Source organism: Nyctereutes procyonoides, unplaced genomic scaffold (assembly GCF_905146905.1).
Source record: "Nyctereutes procyonoides isolate TBG_1078 unplaced genomic scaffold, NYPRO_anot_genome, whole genome shotgun sequence".
Lineage (NCBI taxonomy): Eukaryota > Metazoa > Chordata > Mammalia > Carnivora > Canidae > Nyctereutes > Nyctereutes procyonoides.
The window spans coordinates 120,500,547-120,518,985 of record NW_026575125.1 but is presented as its reverse complement, the minus strand read 5'-3'; the positions used below and the strand labels follow the sequence as shown (position 1 = coordinate 120,518,985).

At 40.4% G+C, this 18,439-nt stretch overlaps 2 protein-coding genes across 5 annotated transcripts in view; one reads left to right on the top strand and one right to left on the bottom strand.

The window, feature by feature from the left end:
• The window catches only part of SPRY3 (sprouty RTK signaling antagonist 3), a 191,461-nt gene extending 189,909 nt beyond the window's left edge, over positions 1 to 1,552 (bottom strand). The window contains exon 1 of the mRNA XM_055338265.1: positions 1,510 to 1,552. The gene's annotated coding sequence lies outside the window, so the exon portion shown is untranslated. The remainder of the gene's footprint in view (positions 1 to 1,509) is intronic.
• Positions 1,259 to 18,439, top strand: part of TMLHE (trimethyllysine hydroxylase, epsilon) — a 113,687-nt gene continuing 96,506 nt past the window's right edge. For 3 of the 4 annotated variants that reach the window (XR_008666148.1, XM_055338263.1, XM_055338261.1), the window contains exons 1-2: positions 1,275 to 1,376; positions 4,710 to 4,829. The gene's annotated coding sequence lies outside the window, so the exon portion shown is untranslated. Of the gene's footprint in view, positions 1,377 to 4,709; positions 4,830 to 18,439 lie in introns of all 4 variants that reach the window. The other variant, XM_055338262.1, reaches the window with a different exon arrangement.

The window sequence follows — 18,439 nt, the reverse complement described above, 5'->3', positions numbered from 1 at the left end:
AGGCCTTCATTAATAATTGCATGAATGTCAGCGTAAATGTAGAATCTTACCTTATTCAGTTAGTCCTCTGTATATTCATTCACATGGTAGGTTTGGCTTTTTTTCTGTCTAATCAGTTGTTGTAGACAATTTTCAAGAAATATCAACTAAATATATCCTATGTGTCAGGTTTTGTGTAGGGTCTTATAAATTCAAAGAATGGTAATTTTCTGTGGTCTCAAGAGGCCACTTGTTCACTGAGGGACAAAGGCATGCAAAGGGAGAAGCTATAATCCAAAATGAAAATAGCTGTAGTGAAGGCTTGTATTGGATCCATTGGGCACATTGAATCCATTGGAAAAAAATAGAAATTTATCTGGGAAGACAGAGAACGATTGATTGGGGGAGGTAACATGTAAATTGAGTCAAAATAACAAGCAGTATTTTTGGAATAGAACAAGTAACGGTAGAGCAGTTGAGAGAAAGAATTCCAGGGCAAAAATATGTGAGCATTTCGTTCTTTTGTTGATTCTGATTTCTACAAACCATTTCCTTTATCACCCTTTGACATTACACTGTTTTTTATGTCTAATAAGTGTAGTACTGCTCAGTTTCTCGTTTTCAAATATCTGTACGTTCTGTTTGCTCTTGTTCTCGATTTTTTTCTCCTCTGTCCTGGATTTCAATTGTAAACAGTATTTCGGTGTGCTTTTGGTCTTTTTTGTAATATGTGTTGTTCTTGAATTCTTATAGGCAGAATATGTGCATTCCTAATGACTCGTGTCCTTTGACTATTCACTGTTGTAAGCATCGTTCCTGGACTGTGGATTCAAGTAGCTCAAATGAATTGGTGGGAGTCCAGCAGTGAGTATGTGATTTAAGCTCAAGAAAGTGGTGCAAGGAAATGGAAGAATTTTTGTTTCAGAAAACCTCAATAAGCAGCTATGAATACGTTTGTTCCAGAAAAGGTCGATAAGCAAGCTCGGTGGGGGGGGGGGATTCCAGAGTAGCAGTGAAACTGCAAACAAGGGGACCCAGGGCTTACGCGCAGCGCACTTTTACGGGTCCGTCTATTTTCTCTCTGCGCCCGCGGCTCCACATCTCTGTCAAACCGACGCGATCGGCCGCAGGACCGCATCGCGACCCTCGAGCATCGGAGGCTCTAGGACGCCCCCGCCGCGGCCGCGGTCCCGGGCGCAGTGGCGCCCACCGCACTGGGCCGGAAGAAGTGGGGCGGGGCCTCTCGGCTGCTGGGCCCGAGCGAACTGGGGGAGGGGAGCGCGGGGCCAAGAGTCTCTGGGAAAAAGCAAAAGGCGGGCGCAAGGCTGCCTCCCAAGCTCTCAGAGCTTACAGTTCCTCCCGTTTTGCTGAGTTGGGCGACGCGACCTCCGGCACAGGTGGGTCCTGTTCCAAGGATCGGGAAAGGGTATCTTTGGTGGCTGCGATGGTTGGGTTTGCCCAGGCGCTCTCTTTAAGGCCTGCTGCGGGGGATGAGGGGGACGGCGCCCACCCCAGGGCGGTGGGCCTTACCTTAACCCTGGCAGAGGAGAAGGCCACTCGTGCCTTGCCGCAGGGCTGTCGTCACGGTTTATGCCAGTTGCGCGACAAGTCGGCCCGGAGACCAGCGCAGAGCCAATTGGGCCTAGCGCTCGGGAAGAGCTGGAGGAGCTGGAGCAGGCTCCGTTGGGACTGGCGCCCAGTATACATTGTTGCAAACTCGATCGGACTCCCCCCCCCCCACTCGGGTCTGACACCGACTTGGTTTCTAGCTTTCTGCGAGTCCCTACCCTGTTCTAGCCTCACTGCTGGGCGGCGGAATGGAAGCTGGAACTCAGCGGTCTGCAGGAGCCTGCAGCACTCACTTTCTTGCGTTCTACTATCCACTAGTGTTCTCTGCCCAGATCTCACCCTTTGTCTATCCCTCCTGGGGAAGAATGCCTGGCAGCAGTCGGCAGACAGGGCAGGGCATTAGAAAACTTCGTCCAGGAGCTACTCTCCATTACTAAAACAACTCTGAAAAAATGCTTTAAGTGTATTTTACCTACTGACTGCCCCGAAACCTAGGAAAAATTCATTCAGTGCCTTACTTGAATGTCAACACTAAACCATGCTTTCGTGAATGCTTTGCTGAATATTTTAACCAGGTGATTGACCAAGACGTTATGTTGCATGGACAAAGTGCTACCCAGCTAAAGTCTCATTATAAAAGACTTGGGTGATTTAACTGTTAACTCATCGCTGAAAGAAAAACCTCAGCAATCATATGTAGGGACACTTGCATGATCCATTACCATGTAACACTCTCAGAGTAGCTTCTTAGCAGATATGGCACTTTCAGGAATCACTGTAGGAAAAATTACAGTTTATTTTACATTCACTATAAAGACAAACAATTCTAAACACTATTGACCAACATTGTGCCGTCATTCCAATGCCACCACATTAAGTGACTGCTTACGATGATTATCGCAACCATGTATTATGCAAAACGCTGTGATCCTCACAACCACAAACAGGGGAATATGTTATCACCATACTTAAAGCAGTTATACTCTACCTAATAACTAGCATGATGAAAGGAAACTAGGATGATGTTTGCTGCATCAGTTCACTCCAGGGGACATCCTTTACTTGACTCATCTCATTCTTATTTCTCAGAAATCTGCACTGGGACGGATCACGTCCTAGTTTTAGTATCTGTACCAAGAACCACAAGCAGTTCTGTATCTCTGCTTGTCAGCCCTGGGAGAAGCAAGAAAATACCCAAACTGACACCGGGTGTCTGCACTTTTTCTGCCGGTTGTATTTTTTCCCTGCCAACACAATGATGGGGGAAGGGGCTGGATTAATAAACCTCATTGGTGAGAAGAGACTCTTTCTGATTGAAGCCAAAGTGAACGTAGATCCACCAGTTGGGGGCCACTGTGACCCTGTTCCAGCCACACCAAATGCGCCCTGTACTCATATGGGCCGTACAATCTGCCACCTCCCTCACGTAAAGAACTTACAGGACGAGAGGCTCGTGGCAAAGCCCGGCCTGTGGCACACCTGCAGCTTCTAGGCAGGGAGTGCCCGTTATAGGAAGGCAGGTGTTCTCCTGGACCCTGTGGGACCTGGTGCTTTTCCAGACGGTTGATAAGGTGACCGGGAGGCCGTGATAGACTTCTGCTGAGGCGACCTTGACGGTGAGTTTAGGCCTGGCTGTTTGGCAGGCGCCGGCAAGCGCTCCGTTTGGCCCTATTTCTACTCTATTCATTTATCCTTTCACTCCAAAGGCGATCAATGAGTGCTTGCTCTGTGCCAGCAGGCTGATCCGCTCACTGAGATGAGCCGTGAAGGAAGACAGTAAGTTTGGGAGGAGAGCAGCAATTCCAGGGAAGCACGCTGAGCCGGAGGCATCCTCTCTCTTCCCGACGTCCATTCAGGACGCTGCCACTTCTGCTTCCCGAGTATTTTTAGACCTTTCCACTTCTCCTTGCCCCCACCGCTACTCTGCATTTCGAGCCAGCGGCACGGGTTCTTATTCATTTGTTTAGATGACTTTATTGATCACTGAAGTGGCATGGATATTCACGATGTTGTGTCGGTTTCAGTGGGTATACCGTGTCCTGTTGGTTTCGGGTGTACGACATGGTGACTCGACTGCATAGGGACCCTGTGCGTTAGTCAGGCCTCACCGAGAGACGTGGAGTCAACACGCATCGTCATTGGCCGTGTGCCCTCTGCTGTTCTCTTCATCTCTGTGGCCTACTTACTGAGTCATTCAAATAAATTTTTATGTTAAAGGATCCAAGTCATTGCGCGGTCCTCAGCCCTCATGGGAAAACCACCACTCCTGTCGTCTCCGCGGCAACAGCAGCGTACAACAGCCCAACGGGCTCTGTACCATCCTCAACACGTCGTGAAAAACATGAACTTTCTTTTCTCTGCCACCCAGAGTGTCTTTGACATTTTCCGTATTGAGATGACATGGATGGACCTAGAGGGTATGATGTTAAGTGACAAAAGTCAGACAGAGAAGAACAAGGATCATATAATTTCACTTCTATGTGGAATCTAAAAAACAAAACAAACACATACAAAAACAGACTATTAAATGGAGAACAAACTGGTGATTGCCAGAGGGGAGGGAGGGGGGTTAGGCAAAAAAATAGGGGAAAAATTTGTATTGAGATATGATTTCCATACCATAAAATTGAGCCATTTTAAGTGTAGACTTCAGGGACTTTTAGTGAATTTATTGAGTGTTGCAACCATTACTATAATCCAGTTTTTGACATTTCCATCACCTCAGTAACATCTCCATTGCCCATTTGCAGTTAATCCTTGTTACTACCCCTAGCATTAGACAATGTGACCCTTTTGTGTGCCCATGGATTTATCTATTCTTGGACATTTCATATAAATGGAATCCTACAGTGTGTGGTCTTTTGCAACTTGCTTCTTAGCATGATGTTTTCAAGGTTCATTCCCATCGTAGTATCAATCAGTACTTCATTACTTTTCATTGCTGGATAATATGCTACTATATTGTATATACTGCATTTCATTTATTTATTTATCAGTTTATATCCATTAGGTTTATTCCCACCCTTTGGCAATTATGAAGAAAATGCTATGGACATTCATGTACAAGTTTTTGGCTGAACAATGTTTTCAGTTCTCTTGAGTAGATACCCAAAAACGGAATGGCTGTTGCATCTACATTGAGACTCTGTTATTTAATGTAGCCAGATCTTCTGGATACCTTGCTGCAGCTTCTGCATCAGCACTTACTGCTTCACCTTGCACTTTTATGTTATGGAGACGGCTTCTTTCCTTAAACCTCAGGAACTAAGCTGAGGCCCAAGGTGAGAGAGATATGGGGGAATGGTTGGTCGATGGAGAAGTGTTCTGACACATTTATTGAATTCACCATCTTCTGTGGATAGAGTTCATGGTGCCTAAAAACAATTACAAAAGTAACATCAAAGATCATTGATCATAGATCACTATGGCAAATAGAATCATAATGAAAAAGTTTGAAATGTTGTGAGAACTACCAAAATGTGACACAGAGACATGAAGTAAACAGATGCTGTTGGGAAAATGGCACCAACAGACTTGCTTGATGCAAGGTATGCCACAAATGTTCAATTGTTAAAAATGATGCAATACCTGTGAAGTACAATAAAGAAAAGTGCAGTAAACTGTGTATGCCTGTCCTGGTGGGTTTGGTTTGCTCACATTTTGTTGAGGAATTTTGCATCTATATTTGTTAGAGACATTGCATAGTAATGGAATTTCTTCACTTAAGAAGTATTTGTCTTGTTTGATGTAAGATACCAGTCTCATAGGATACGTTGAGAAGACTTTCTTTTGTTAGATGTGTATTTTACACGTTTCTAATTATTATGTCTTTCTCATGAGTTGACCCTCTTCCATCATTATGAAATAGCCTTCCTTTTCTAAGCATAGCTATTTCAACTCTTTTATGGTTGCCATTTGCGTTGTTCAGTTTTTCATCCTTTTATTCTTTCAACCTATTTATTTCTGCACATCTAATGTAACATATAATGTAGATGGCATATCCTTGGATTCTGTTCTTTCATCTAGTCTAATAGTCTTTGTCTTTTGACTGGACTGTTTCATCTATTTATATTTATCATTTTTAAAATTACTGTGATCAACTTAAATTACTGTGATTGAACTGTTGATTTTTTACTATGATTTCTGGAGTTATTTCTTATTAACTACTCTGTGAGAGGTACAACTTAAGGTAATGTACTTTAGATTAATAATCATTTAATTCCAACAACACAGGGAAGCTTTGCTCTTCCATCCTTTGTCCAATTGATGGGATATGATTTACATCTTAATCTATTACAAGCCAAACAATATAGTTTTTTTACAATATAGTTTTTAAATTATTTTTATATAGTTGCTCTTTAAAAGAAAAAAAAGATAAAATGATATATACTCTCTCTTATGTTTACTTGCATAAATACCTTTACTAGTGCTGTTTATTTCTGTTTATTCTGGGTTCAAGTTACCAAACAGTGTCTTTCCTTTTAGACTAAGGACTTTCTTTAGTATCTTTTGTAAGGTAGGTCTGTTAGCAATAAAATTTCTGTCTTTGTGTTTTGTTGTTATTCTTATATTTTTTACTTTAAAGATTAGCTTCCTTGAGGTCAATTGGACCAATATATGTTAATGGTCAGCCAAAAGTTATTCAGATGTTGTACTTAAACACCTTGTGCCCATAAATGTTTAAATCACTCTTTTATAGAAAACATAAAGTTGGATCTTTGTTTTTTAAATTCACACTGATGATCTTTTTTTAAAAAAAAACTGGTATATTTAGGCCATTTATATATAAAGTGACTTGATATTTTTAGATGAATATTTACCATTTTTGTTAATATGACCATATGTTACATTTCTTATTTTTTTCCTCTTTATGCCTTCTCTTGTTTTATTTTTTAAAGGGATATTTTTTAAATTTTATTTATTTATTTGATAGACAGAGAGAATGCATGGGTGGGGAGAGGCAGAGGGAGAGGGAGAAGCAGACTCCCCACTGAGCAGGAAGTCTGATGCGGGGCTTTATCCCAGGACCCTGAGATCATGACCCGAGCCAAAGACAGATGTTTAACCAACTGAGCCACACAGGCACTTCCTTTTCTTGTTTTAATTAATTGTTCCTTTTATGTGATTCCATTTTGTCTCCTTTCTTAAAATTTCAATTACACCTTTTAAATTTTTCTTTGGTGCTTGCCCAGAGTTTGTGATCTCTAGATTTTTTTCTTATCTGATTCCACCTCCACATAAGACTATTCTGCTTCAAGTGTGGTACATAAACCTTATAACAGAATATTTCCAATTCTTTCCTCTAATCCCCTATGATTTTTCTTCCAGTCATTAAATTTTATATGGTATAATTACACACCACATTTTTACTTCTATTACTTAAAACTATTATTTTTAGAACACTTAAAAAATTTTGCCTTTATTTATTCCTTTTATGATACTCATCTCCTCTAAATGGAGACCCAAGTTTCTGATATATGTCATTTTCTTCTCCCTGAAAAGCTTAATAAATATTAAATATTATTTTTTTGGTTTCAGAAGTATAATTTAGTGATTCATCAGTTGCATGTAGCACCCAGTGCTCATTGCATCAAGTGTGCTCCTTAATGCACATCATTCAGTTATCTCTCCCCCACTTACTTCAGGCACCCCTCAGTTTGTTTCTTAGAGTTCAGCATCTCTTATGGTTTGCCTCTCTCTAAATTTTCATCTTATTTTCCTTCCCCCTTCCCCTATGTTCATGTGTTTTGTTTCTTAAACTCCATACATGACTGAAGTCATATGGCATTTGTCTTTCATTGACTGACTTATTTTGCTTAACATAATACCCTCTAGTTCCATCCATGTCGTTGCAGATGGCAAGATTTCATTCTCTTTGATAACTGAGTAACATTCCATTATACACACCGCACACACACACACCTTACATCTTTGTTATCCATTTGTCTGTCTGTGGACATCTGGGCTCTTTCCATAGTTTGGCTCTGGTGGACATTGCTGTTATAAACGTTGGGGTGCATGTTCCCCTTTGAATCACTATGTTTGCATCCTTTGGATAAATATCTAGTGGTGCAACTGCTAGGCCATAGGGTATTTCTATTTTTGACTTTTTGAGGAACCTCCATACTGTTTTCCAGAATGGCTGCATCAGTTTGCATTCCTACCAGCAGTGTAAGAGGGTCCTCCTTTCTCTACATCCTCTCCAACACCTGTTGTCTCCTGAATTGTTTATTTTGGCCATTCTCACTGGTGTGAGGTGGTATCTCATTGTGGTTTTGATTTGTATTTCCCTGAAGCCGAGTGACGTGGAACATTCTTTCATGTGTCTGTTGGCCATGTATAGGTCTTCTTTGGAGAAATGTCTGTTCGTATCTTCTGTCGATTTCTTGCCTAGATTTTTTTTGTTCTTTGGGTGTTGAGTTTGAACGTTCTTTATAGATCTTGGATACTAACCCTTTATCTGATGATAAGACATTGGCAAATATCTTCTCCAGTTCTGTAGGTTGCCTTTTGGTTTTGTTGACTCTTTGCTTTGCTGTGCAGAAGCTTTTTATCCTGATTAAGTCCCAATAGTTCATTTATGCTTTTGTTTCCCTTGCCTTTGGAGACGTGTCTAGCAAGAGGTGGCTGCAGCTGAGGTTCAAAGCAGTTGCTGCCTGTGTTCTCTTCTAGGATTTGGATGGATTCTTGTCTCACATTTAGGTCTTTCATCTATTTTGAGCTTATATTTGAATATGGCCTAAGAAAATGGTCTAGGTTCATTCTTCTGCATGTGGTTGTCCAATTTTCCCAACGCTACTTGTTGAACAGACTGTCTTTTTTCCATAGATTACCCTTTCCTGATTTGTTGAAGATTAGTTGACCATAGAGTTGAGGGTCCATGTCTGGGTTCTCTATTCTGTTCCATTGATTTATGTGTCTGTTTTTGTGCCAGTGCCATACTGTCTTGACGACTACAGCTTTAAATAGAGCTTAAATTCCAGATTTGTGATGCCTCCAGCCTTGGTTTTCTTTCTTTTTTTTTTTTTTTTGAAAATTTATTTTTTGTTCCCAATTTATTTTTTTTAAGATTTTATTTATTTATTCATGAGAGACATACACACACACAGAGAGGCAGAGACACAGGCAGAGGGAGAAGCAGGCTCCATGCAGGGAGCCCGACGTGGGATCGATCCCGGGTCTCCAGGATCGCGCCCTGGGCCAAAGGCAGGCGCTAAACCGCTGCGCCACCCAGGGATCCCTTGAATGCTTTTTATTTTGTTACTGTTGTTGTCTGATTGCTGAGACTAGGACTCAAGTACTATGTTGAACAGCAGTGGTGAGAGTGGGCATCCCTGTCATCTTCCTGACCTTAGAAGAAAAGCTCTCACTTTTCCCTTATTGAGGATGATATTTGCTGTGGGTTTTCATATATGGATTTTATGATGATGTATGTTCCTTCCATCCCTTATACTGCAGAGAGTTTTAATCAAGAAAGGATGCTGTAGTTTGTCAAATGCTTTTTCTGCATCTACTGAGAGGACCACATGGTTCTTGTCCTTTCTTTTATTAATTTGCTGTATCACTGATTGATTTGAGGATGTTGAACCACTGTTGCAGCCCAGGAATAAATCCCACTTGGTCGTGGTGAATTATCCTTTTAATGCACTGTTGGATCCTATTAGCTAGTATCTTGGTGAGCACTTTGGCATCCATGTTCATCAGGGATATTGGTCTATAATTCTCCTATATGGTTGAGTCTTTGGTTTTGGGATCAAGGTAATGCTGGCCTCATAGAAAGAGTTTGGAAGTTTTCTTCCATTTCAGTTTTTTGACACAGCTTCAGAAGAATAGGTATTAATTCTTTAAATGTTTGGTAGAATTCCTCTGGGAGGCAGTCTGGCCCTGGACTCTTGTTTGTTAGAAGATTTTTGTTTACTGATTCAATTTCTTTGCTGGTTATGGGTCTCTTCAGGTTCTCCCTTTCTTTCTGTTTCAGTTTTGGTTGTTTATAAGTTTACAGGGATGTGTCCATTTCTTTCAGATTGCCTAATTTGTCAGCAAATAATTGATCATAATATTCTCTTATAATTGTTTGTATTTCTACAGTGTTGGTTGTGATCTCTCCTCTTTCATTCATGATTTTATTAATCTGGGTCCTTTCTCTTTTCTTTTTGATAAATCTGGCTAGGGGTTTATCAATCTTATTAATTCTTTCAAATACCAGCACCTAGTTTCATTGACCTGTTCTACTGGGTTTTTTTATTTCTATATCATTAGTTTCTGCTCTTATCTTTGTTATTTCTTTTCTTCTGCTAGATCTAGGCTTTTTTTGTTCTTTTTCCAGATCCTTTAGATATAAGGTTAGGTTGTGTATTTGATACTTCTTGTTTTTTTTTTTTTTTTTTTTAAGAAGGCCTTTATTGCTATATACTTCCCTCTTAGGATCACCGTTGCTTGCTGCATCCCAAAGGTTTTGAAATGTTGTTTTCATTTTCATTTGTTTCCATGTGTTTTTTAAATTCTTCCTTAATTTTCTGGTTGATGCATTCATTCTTTAGTAAGATGTTCTTTAATCTCCATGTATTTGTGGACCTTCCAAATTTCTTCCTGTGGTTGACTTCTAATTTCATAGCGTTGTGGTCTGAAAACATGCATGGTATGATCTCAGTACCAGTTGAGACCTGATTTGCAACCCAGTATGTGATGTATTCTGGAGAATGTTCCATGTGTACTGGAGAAGAATGTGTATTCAGCTGCTTTAGGATGGAATGCTCTGAGTATTTCTGTGAAGTCCATCTGGGCCAGTGTGTCATTCAAAGCCCTTGTTTCCTTGTTGATTTTCTGTTTAGATGATCTGTCCATTGCAGTGAGTGGGATGTTAAAGTCCCCTTCTACTATTGTATTATTGTCCATGAGTTCCTTTATGTTTGTTATTAATTGGTTTATATATTTGGCTGCTCCCAGGTTAGGGATATGCATATTTACAGTTGTTAGATCTTCTTGCTGGATAGACCCCTTTATTGTGATATAGTGTCCTTCTTCATCTCTTATTATAGTCTTTGGCTTAAAACCTAATTTGTCTGATATAAGGATTGCCACCTCAGCTTTCTTTGGATGCCCATTAGCATGATAAATGGTTCTCCACCCCCCTCATTTTCAATCTGGAGGAATCTTTGGGTCTAAAATGAGTCTCATGTAAGCATTGTATCAATGGGTTTTTTTAATCCATTCTGATAGCCTGTGTCTTTTTATTGGAGCATTTAGTTCATTTACATTCAAAGTAATTATTGAAAGATATAAATTCAGTGCCATTGTATTACTTGTGAAGTTGCTGTTTCTGCATGTTGTCTCTTTTCCTTTCTGGTCTTTGTTACTTTTGTGCTCTGTTTCTACTCAAAAGGTCTCCTTTAATATTTCTTGCAGGTCTGGTTTACTGTTCATGAATCCTTTAGTCATTTTTTATCTTGGAAACTCTTTTTTTTCCTTTTCTATTCTGAATGATATCCTTGCTGGATAAAGTTTTTTTTTTTTTTTGGTTGCATATTTTTCCCATTTAGTAGTTTAGTATTTTTCCCATGCCAGTCCTTTCTGGCCTGCCAGGTCTCTGTAAACAGATATGTTGCCAGCCTTATATGTCTACCCTGATAGGTTAGGGGCCTCTCCCTATATCCAGATCTGCGTTCAAGATTTTCTCTTCGCTTTTGTAATTTGCAAGCTTCACTATATTATGTTGTGGTATTCAACTATTTTTGTTGATTTTGAGGGGAGTTCTCTGCCCCTTGGACTTGAATGCCTATATCCTTTCCCAGATTAGGGAAGTTCTCAGCTATAATTCGTTCAACTAATCCTTTTGCCCCTTTTTCCAACTCTTCTTCTCCTGTGACTCCCAAAATATACTATTATTTTGCTTTATGGAATCACTGAGCTCCCTAAATCTGCCATCATGATTAATAGTTTTCTTTCCCTCTTCTTTTCAGCTTCCTTATTTTCCATCATTTTGTCTTTATATCACTGACTCTCTTTTCTGCCTCAGTTATCCTCATTGTTAGAAACTCCATTTTGACTGCTTCTTAGTAATAGCATTCTTAATTTCAGCCTGATTAGATTTTAGTTCTTTTATTTCTACAGTAAGGAACTCTCTAGTGTCTTCTATGCTTTTTCAAGCCCAACCAGTATCTTTATAATCATTGCTTTAAATTCTAGCTCACACATCTTATTTGTATCCATATTGATTCAATCCCTGGCAGTGAATACCAATCCTGTTCTTTGTTTTGTGGTGAATCTCTCCATCTTGTCATTGTGTCCAGAAAAGAACAGAAGGAGAGAGAAAAGATGATAATACTAACAACCACAGAAAATAATAACAAAACAAACCAGAAGAAAACAAAAACAAAAGAAAATAAGAAAAAAATCGAACGAGAACAAAACAAAATACTAGATCCTGGGTGTGTTTTGGCCTGCTTGTTAAAAGATCCCCAAATAGGAAAGAAAGAAAAACTTGTGTGTGTTTGTGTGTTTGGGTGTGTATGCATATATATTTTATATATATATATATATAAAATAAAAATAAACAAGTCAAAAATAAAAATCTTTATTTATTTATGAAAAATTCAAAGGAATAACAAAATAACTGAAAAAGTAAGAAAATAGCTGAAAATGAAACTGAAAGATTAAATAATTCTTTTAAAATCTACAAATGCTATATACTGTTTTCCCCAAGAGCTGAAATTTCACAGTTCTCTGTGATTGGTGAACTTGGCACTAGCCAGTCGTTCCTGGTGGTCTTCTGGGGGAGGGGCCCACTTTTTCTCAAGTGCCTTTGCACTTGTGGAAATGCGCGTCTTTTGCCAGAGGGCTGAGCTTAGTGTAAGTGGCTCTGGATTCCTCTGTGTGGCTCTTTTGCTCCCTGAAGGCTTTCAGCTTGGAAGGTGGGGGGGGGGGGTGAAAATGTTGGCGCTCTGCTCTGCAGCCCCAGAGCTGTAAGTTCACATCCCTCACTCTTCAGTGAGCCCTCACAGAAAAGCAGTCAATCGCTTTTGTTTCCCTGGTTTCCGTTCCAACTCTGTGTTCACCCACCCTCTGACCGAGGATTTTTATCTCAAGCACATGACTGAGTTTCAAGTCTCCAAATTTTATGGACTCCTGTGGCATGGACTCATGCTGTTCCTTCCAGGATGGGAAAACAGGTCTCACCCCGCTTCTGCCTGTTGCTGTGCCCCAGCTTGGAGAGCAGTCGCCTGACTGTGCAGCAGTTCACAGTTTATGGCAATACTGAGCAGAAAGCTGGTGCCTAGACTCGCAATTTTCAGTTGGCTTCTCCAGTCTGATGTCTGGGAACTCTGCCACTCCCAGGCACTCCCATTCTTGTGACTCCGGAGATCCTGAGGCCACACTGTCCCACCTGGGATTCCACCCTGCTTTGCCACCTGAGCACCTTTAAGCCAGGGCCGTCCCCCACTGTATCAGAATTCTAAAAGTTCTGATTTTGCGCCCTGCTACTTACAGTACTTTGCAGTAGCCTCCCTAAGCTAGCTCCCTCCCCTCGCCATATCCTTCAATATGTCACCCTGGATTCAAGTATCCATACCTCTTCCTACCTTCTAAAAAGTGATCACTTTATCATCCTCATTCTCTGACCTTCTTGGATCTGTGATTTGCTGTTTGTCAATAATTTTTGAGAACTTTTAGGGGAAAGAAGAGAAAATGAGTGGGAAATATCAGAGAGGGACACAGAACATGAGAGACACCTAACTCTGGGAAATGCACAAGGGGTAGTGGAAGGGGAGGTGGGCAGGGGGTGGGGGTGACTGGGTGGCGGGCACTGAGGGGGGCACTTGACGGGATGAGCACTGGGTGTTATGCTATATGTTGGCAAATCGAACTCCAATAAAAAATATACAAAAAATTTTTTTTGAGAACTTTTAGCCATGATTACCTCAATTATTCCTTCAGCTCCTTTCTCTCTCTACTTCCTGCTAATCAGTTTGTGAGATTTCTCTTGACCTATGCATACATTCATTGATTGTTTCTTTGGCCATATCCAGTCTACTGATGAGCTCATCAAAGGCATTCTTTATTTTCTTTACGGTGTTTTGTTACTTCTAACATTTCCTTTTGATGCTTTTGTAGAGTTTACATCTCTGCTTACATTTATCCATCCATTCTTGAATATTGCGTACTTTTTCCATTAGAGCCCGTAACATATTAATCATGTCTGTTAATTCAAAACTCTTTATCATATCTGAGTCTGGCTCAGATGCCTGTTTTGTATCTTCAGACTGTATTTTTTCTTGCCTTTTAATATGTCTTATGAATTTTTAGTTTAAGGCAAGGCGTGATGTACTGTGTAGTGGTACTGACATGAATAGACTTTAGTATGTCATTTTTTTAATCTGGTAGCCGTACGTATCAAAGTCCTCACATTTTCCTAGTGTCCTTCATTTTTGTCTCTTTGTCCTTGATATACCCTAAGGACTATTTACCAGCTAGAGTCTGCATCTTGCAGATATTTCATTATAATCTACTCTTATTGTACTGAAGTCTGGTGACATGGTGGTATAGGGGATGCATTCTATGATCTCATGATTAAATCTTAGTTTTTAAAATTTTTTTTATGACAGTCACAGAGAAAGAGAGAGAGGCAGAGACACAGGCAGAGGGAGAAGCAGGCTCCACGCACCGGGAGCCCGACATGGGATTTGATCCTGGGTCTCCAGGATCGCGCCCTGGGCCAAAGACCGGCGCTAAACCACTGCGCCACCCAGGGATCCCTAAATCTTAGTTTTATAGTGGGCCTGTGGCCTTGGGCTGCATCCTTAACAGCATTTGATAGCATCTCTCTTAGTAAGACAAAGGTTTAGAAGGCCCAAGTGAGAGAAATGCCCTTTTCCTGGATGGGGTAAGACTGATAAAGTCTTTTCCCTTGGAGAGCAGGCCTTTGTTATAGAGACAGCTCTGTTTAGAGGATACTTTGTTATGGACAATACAATGTTCATTCTCCCCCTTCTCTGTCAAAACCATGTGGAATTATTTGGGGCCCTATACCATAAAAACCTTGTGGGATTCATGGATTTAAAAACCCATGAAAGTGTGGGTTCCCCTTAAGACTGTGATCCCAGAAGTTTCTCCCCCTCAAGGTAGTCCACACTCAGCCTTCAGCAATTTATCAAAATTACCATTTAAGTAAATGGAGTTTCTGCTCCAGGTAAATAGATCTTGGCTCTGCCTCTTTGGATTTGCCAGTCTCTCCAGATTTGGGGGTGGCAGTTTGCCCTGAAACCTCAGTAGTCCAAGTCGAAAAAGAGCCATTGCTTTTAAATTTGATTAGCTTTTTCTTATTGTGAGTATGGGACGGATGACTTCCAAGCTCTTTACATGTCAGAGCTGAAAACAAAAGTCTGATGAATTTTTTGAACTCTGATCTTGTACCTTATCTGGCTGATTCTCACTCTTAGGGCTAGAAAAGCAATATTTTGTAACTTTCTTCAACCTAACTAGAAGTAAAAGTCCTGGGCTTGAGTGCCTTTTTAAAAAGATTTTATTTGTGGGACACCTGGGTGGCTCAGCAGTTGAGCATCTGCCTTCAACTTAGGTTGTGATCCCGGGGTCCTGGGATCGAGTCCTGCATTGGGCACCCTGCAGGGAGCCTGCTTCTCCATCTGCCGTGTCAGCCTCTGTGTGTGCGTGTGTGTGTGCGCGTGTGTGTGTGTGTCATGAATGAATAAATAAAATCTTTAAAAATAATTTTGAGTACAGTTGACAGAAAATGTTGTTAGTTTCAGGGGTACCACATAGTGATTCAACAAGTCTATAAGTGATGCTATGCTCACCACAAGTGTAACTCCCACCTGTCACCACACAGTCCTATTACAACATCGTGGACTATCTTCCCTAGCCCTGCGCCTTTTAAAAGTGCTGCACCTTTTATTCCCATGACTTATCCATCCCATATCTCAAAGCCTGTGTCTCCCTCTTCCCCTTCACCTATTTTGCCCATCCTCCCAGCTTGTGTCCCACTGGCAATCATCAGTTTGTTGTTTGTATTTATAGGTCAGATTCTGCCTTTTGTTTGTTTATCCATTTTTTTATTTTTTAGGTTCTACATTTAAGTGAAAATATATGGGATTTGTCTTTGTCTTACTTATTTCACTTAGCATAATACCCTCCAGGTCCATCCATGTTGTCCAGATGGCAAGCTTTTATCTTTTTTATGGCTGAATGATACTTACACACCACATCTTCCTTATTCATTCGTCTATCAGTGGATACTTAGGCTGCTTCCATATATTGACTATTGAAAATAATGCTACAGGAAACATTGGGGTGCATATATCTTTTCAAATTATCGTTATTATCAAATATCCACAATATTTTACATCAAATATCAAAGTATTTCAGTTTTCTTTGGATAAATACCCAATAGTGGAATTATTGGATCATATGGTTTCTATTTTTAGTTTTTTGAGGAACCTCCATATGGTTTTCCACAGCAGCTATGCCAATTTGCATTCCCACCAGCAGTGCACAAGGGTGATTCCTTTTCTTCCGCATCCTTGCCAACATTTATTGTTTCTTGTCTTTTGGATTTTAGCCATTCTGACAGGTGTAAGGTGATATCTCATTGTGGCTTTGATTTGCATTTCCCTGATGACGATTGACATTGAGCATCTTTCCATGTGTCTGTTGACCATCTGTAGAAAAATGTCTAGTCAGGCCTTGGGTTGAGTTTTAATGCTTTCAGGACTCTGGGCTTGACTGTTAATGCTTGTAGGAGAAGGCCTTGGGTACTTGCAAGTCATAGATTTGGGATGGAGAACCTCAAAGATGTGCACATCAGTGAAAGTGTAGTGTAGCAAAAAAAATCCACCAACAGAAGAGTGATACATCAACTTAAATATTCTGTCTTGGCCTAGGCTATGGGTGAGCCTTAATTAGGATGTGGGTTCAAATGCCTATAAGAAAAACCAAAAGTGGAAGTGGAAAAGTGGAAAAAATGCAGCCCAGAGTTTACTCTGGTGGCTTTACCTACTTCCTCAAGGAATCTTCAGTTCTGAAAGACTGTACAGAACTGGTCACTGCAGCCTGCCAGAGATGCACATATTCCACCAAGGGTTTGCTCACCCATGAGCACCAGATTCCAATCCACATTATATATGTATGGTAATTATGTCTATGTATATGTAATAGCGTTTGTACATATATGTAAACATATCAATAGAATCAATACAATATTATATATAATTACATTTATATAAAAAGGTTATATATAATATATAAGTATGTATTGATTAACATGTAATAAATATTTATTATAATGAATATTGATATATTTTTACATGTAGTTTTAGAGTTCTTCCAGAGAAGGAGCTCCAGAAGAAACATGGTCAGAGAAATATGCAAAAGTTGTGATGTTAGAAAACTACTTATTATAAATGAAATGACTAAACAACAGGAAGATGCATAAATACAGGCTATAATGAATATGCAAGACTCAGAAAATAATATTCCCATGTTGCCTAAGGGATTTTTAAAAAGATTTTTCGATTTATTTATTCATGAGAGACACACACAGAGAGAGAGGCAGAGACACGGGCAGAGGGAGAAGCAGGCTCCATGCAGGGAGCCCCACGTGGGACTCCCCGGGACCCCGGGGTCACTCTCTGGGCTGCAGGTGGCGCTAAATCGCCGAGCCACCCAGGGTGCCCTAAAGATTTTATTTATTTCTTCATGAGAGAGAGAGAGAGGCAGAGACACAGGCACAGGGAGCAGCAGGCCCCATGCAGGGAGCCCGACTCGGAACTCGATCCCGGGACTCCAGGATCACGCCCTGGGCTGAAGGCGGCGCTAAAACACTGAGCCACCCAGGCTGCCCCTAAGGGATTTAATAGAAATAAAAAAGCTTGAGATAACCAAGAAATCATAGGAGACATTTGGCGTATGATTGATGGTGAGCTATGACTATATTTACCTGTAAATATAAGAGTAAGTGATGGTGATGAAATGACAGAATAAACCAAAATATTTTATACTCTGAAATATAGATATTACACAAGTAACACAAATGGGTGTAGAAGGAGGATAGTTTCATAGATAATGACTAGGAGTAAAAAAATAATAGGTTTAAATTAGAGGCTGGGTCAGAAAGGGGGAGAGGCAAAAGGAAGATCCTAGCAAATTTCATTATGTCTCATGAAGGACATCAATAGAAAGTATCTTCAAAAGGGACAGCCCGGTGGCTGAGCAGTTTAGCACCACCTTCAGCCCAGGGTGTGATCCTGGAGACCCGGGATGGAGTCCCACGTCGGGCTCCCTGCATGGGGCCTGCTTCTCCCTGGCCTGTGTCTCTGCCTCTGTGTGTGTGTGTGTGTGTATCTCATGAATGAATAAATTAAATCTTTAAAAAAAAAAGAAGGTTTAGAGTATATCTGATACAATCCCAGCTTAGAACCATTGCACTGGCCTACCTTACACCAGATAGCTTTATGACTAACTCCCTCCTTCTTCAAAAGTCATCTTTCTCAATGAGGTTTTACCCTTGCCACCACATTTAAAATTCCTAGTACCTCCAGCATACCACTTTTGCCTTCTGGATTTTTTAAATAGCTCCTAACATCTTATAATGAATTATATGACAGACTTATATATTATGTTTAATCATCTGCCTCCTCTCACTAGAAGATACACTCCATAAAAGCAGGATTTTTTGTCTGTTTTGTTCACTTATATATCCCAAATGGCTAATACTTCCTGCCACAAAGTTGGCACCCAATAAATATTTTTTAAATGAGTTGATTAACTAACTAATTAATCAGTTAAGAGTGTCAGAAAGTTATCTTCAATGATTAGATTTTTAATCTTAGACCTGAAGAATAAGTAGAAAGAAAAAGAGGAAGAACATGGTCGGCAGAGG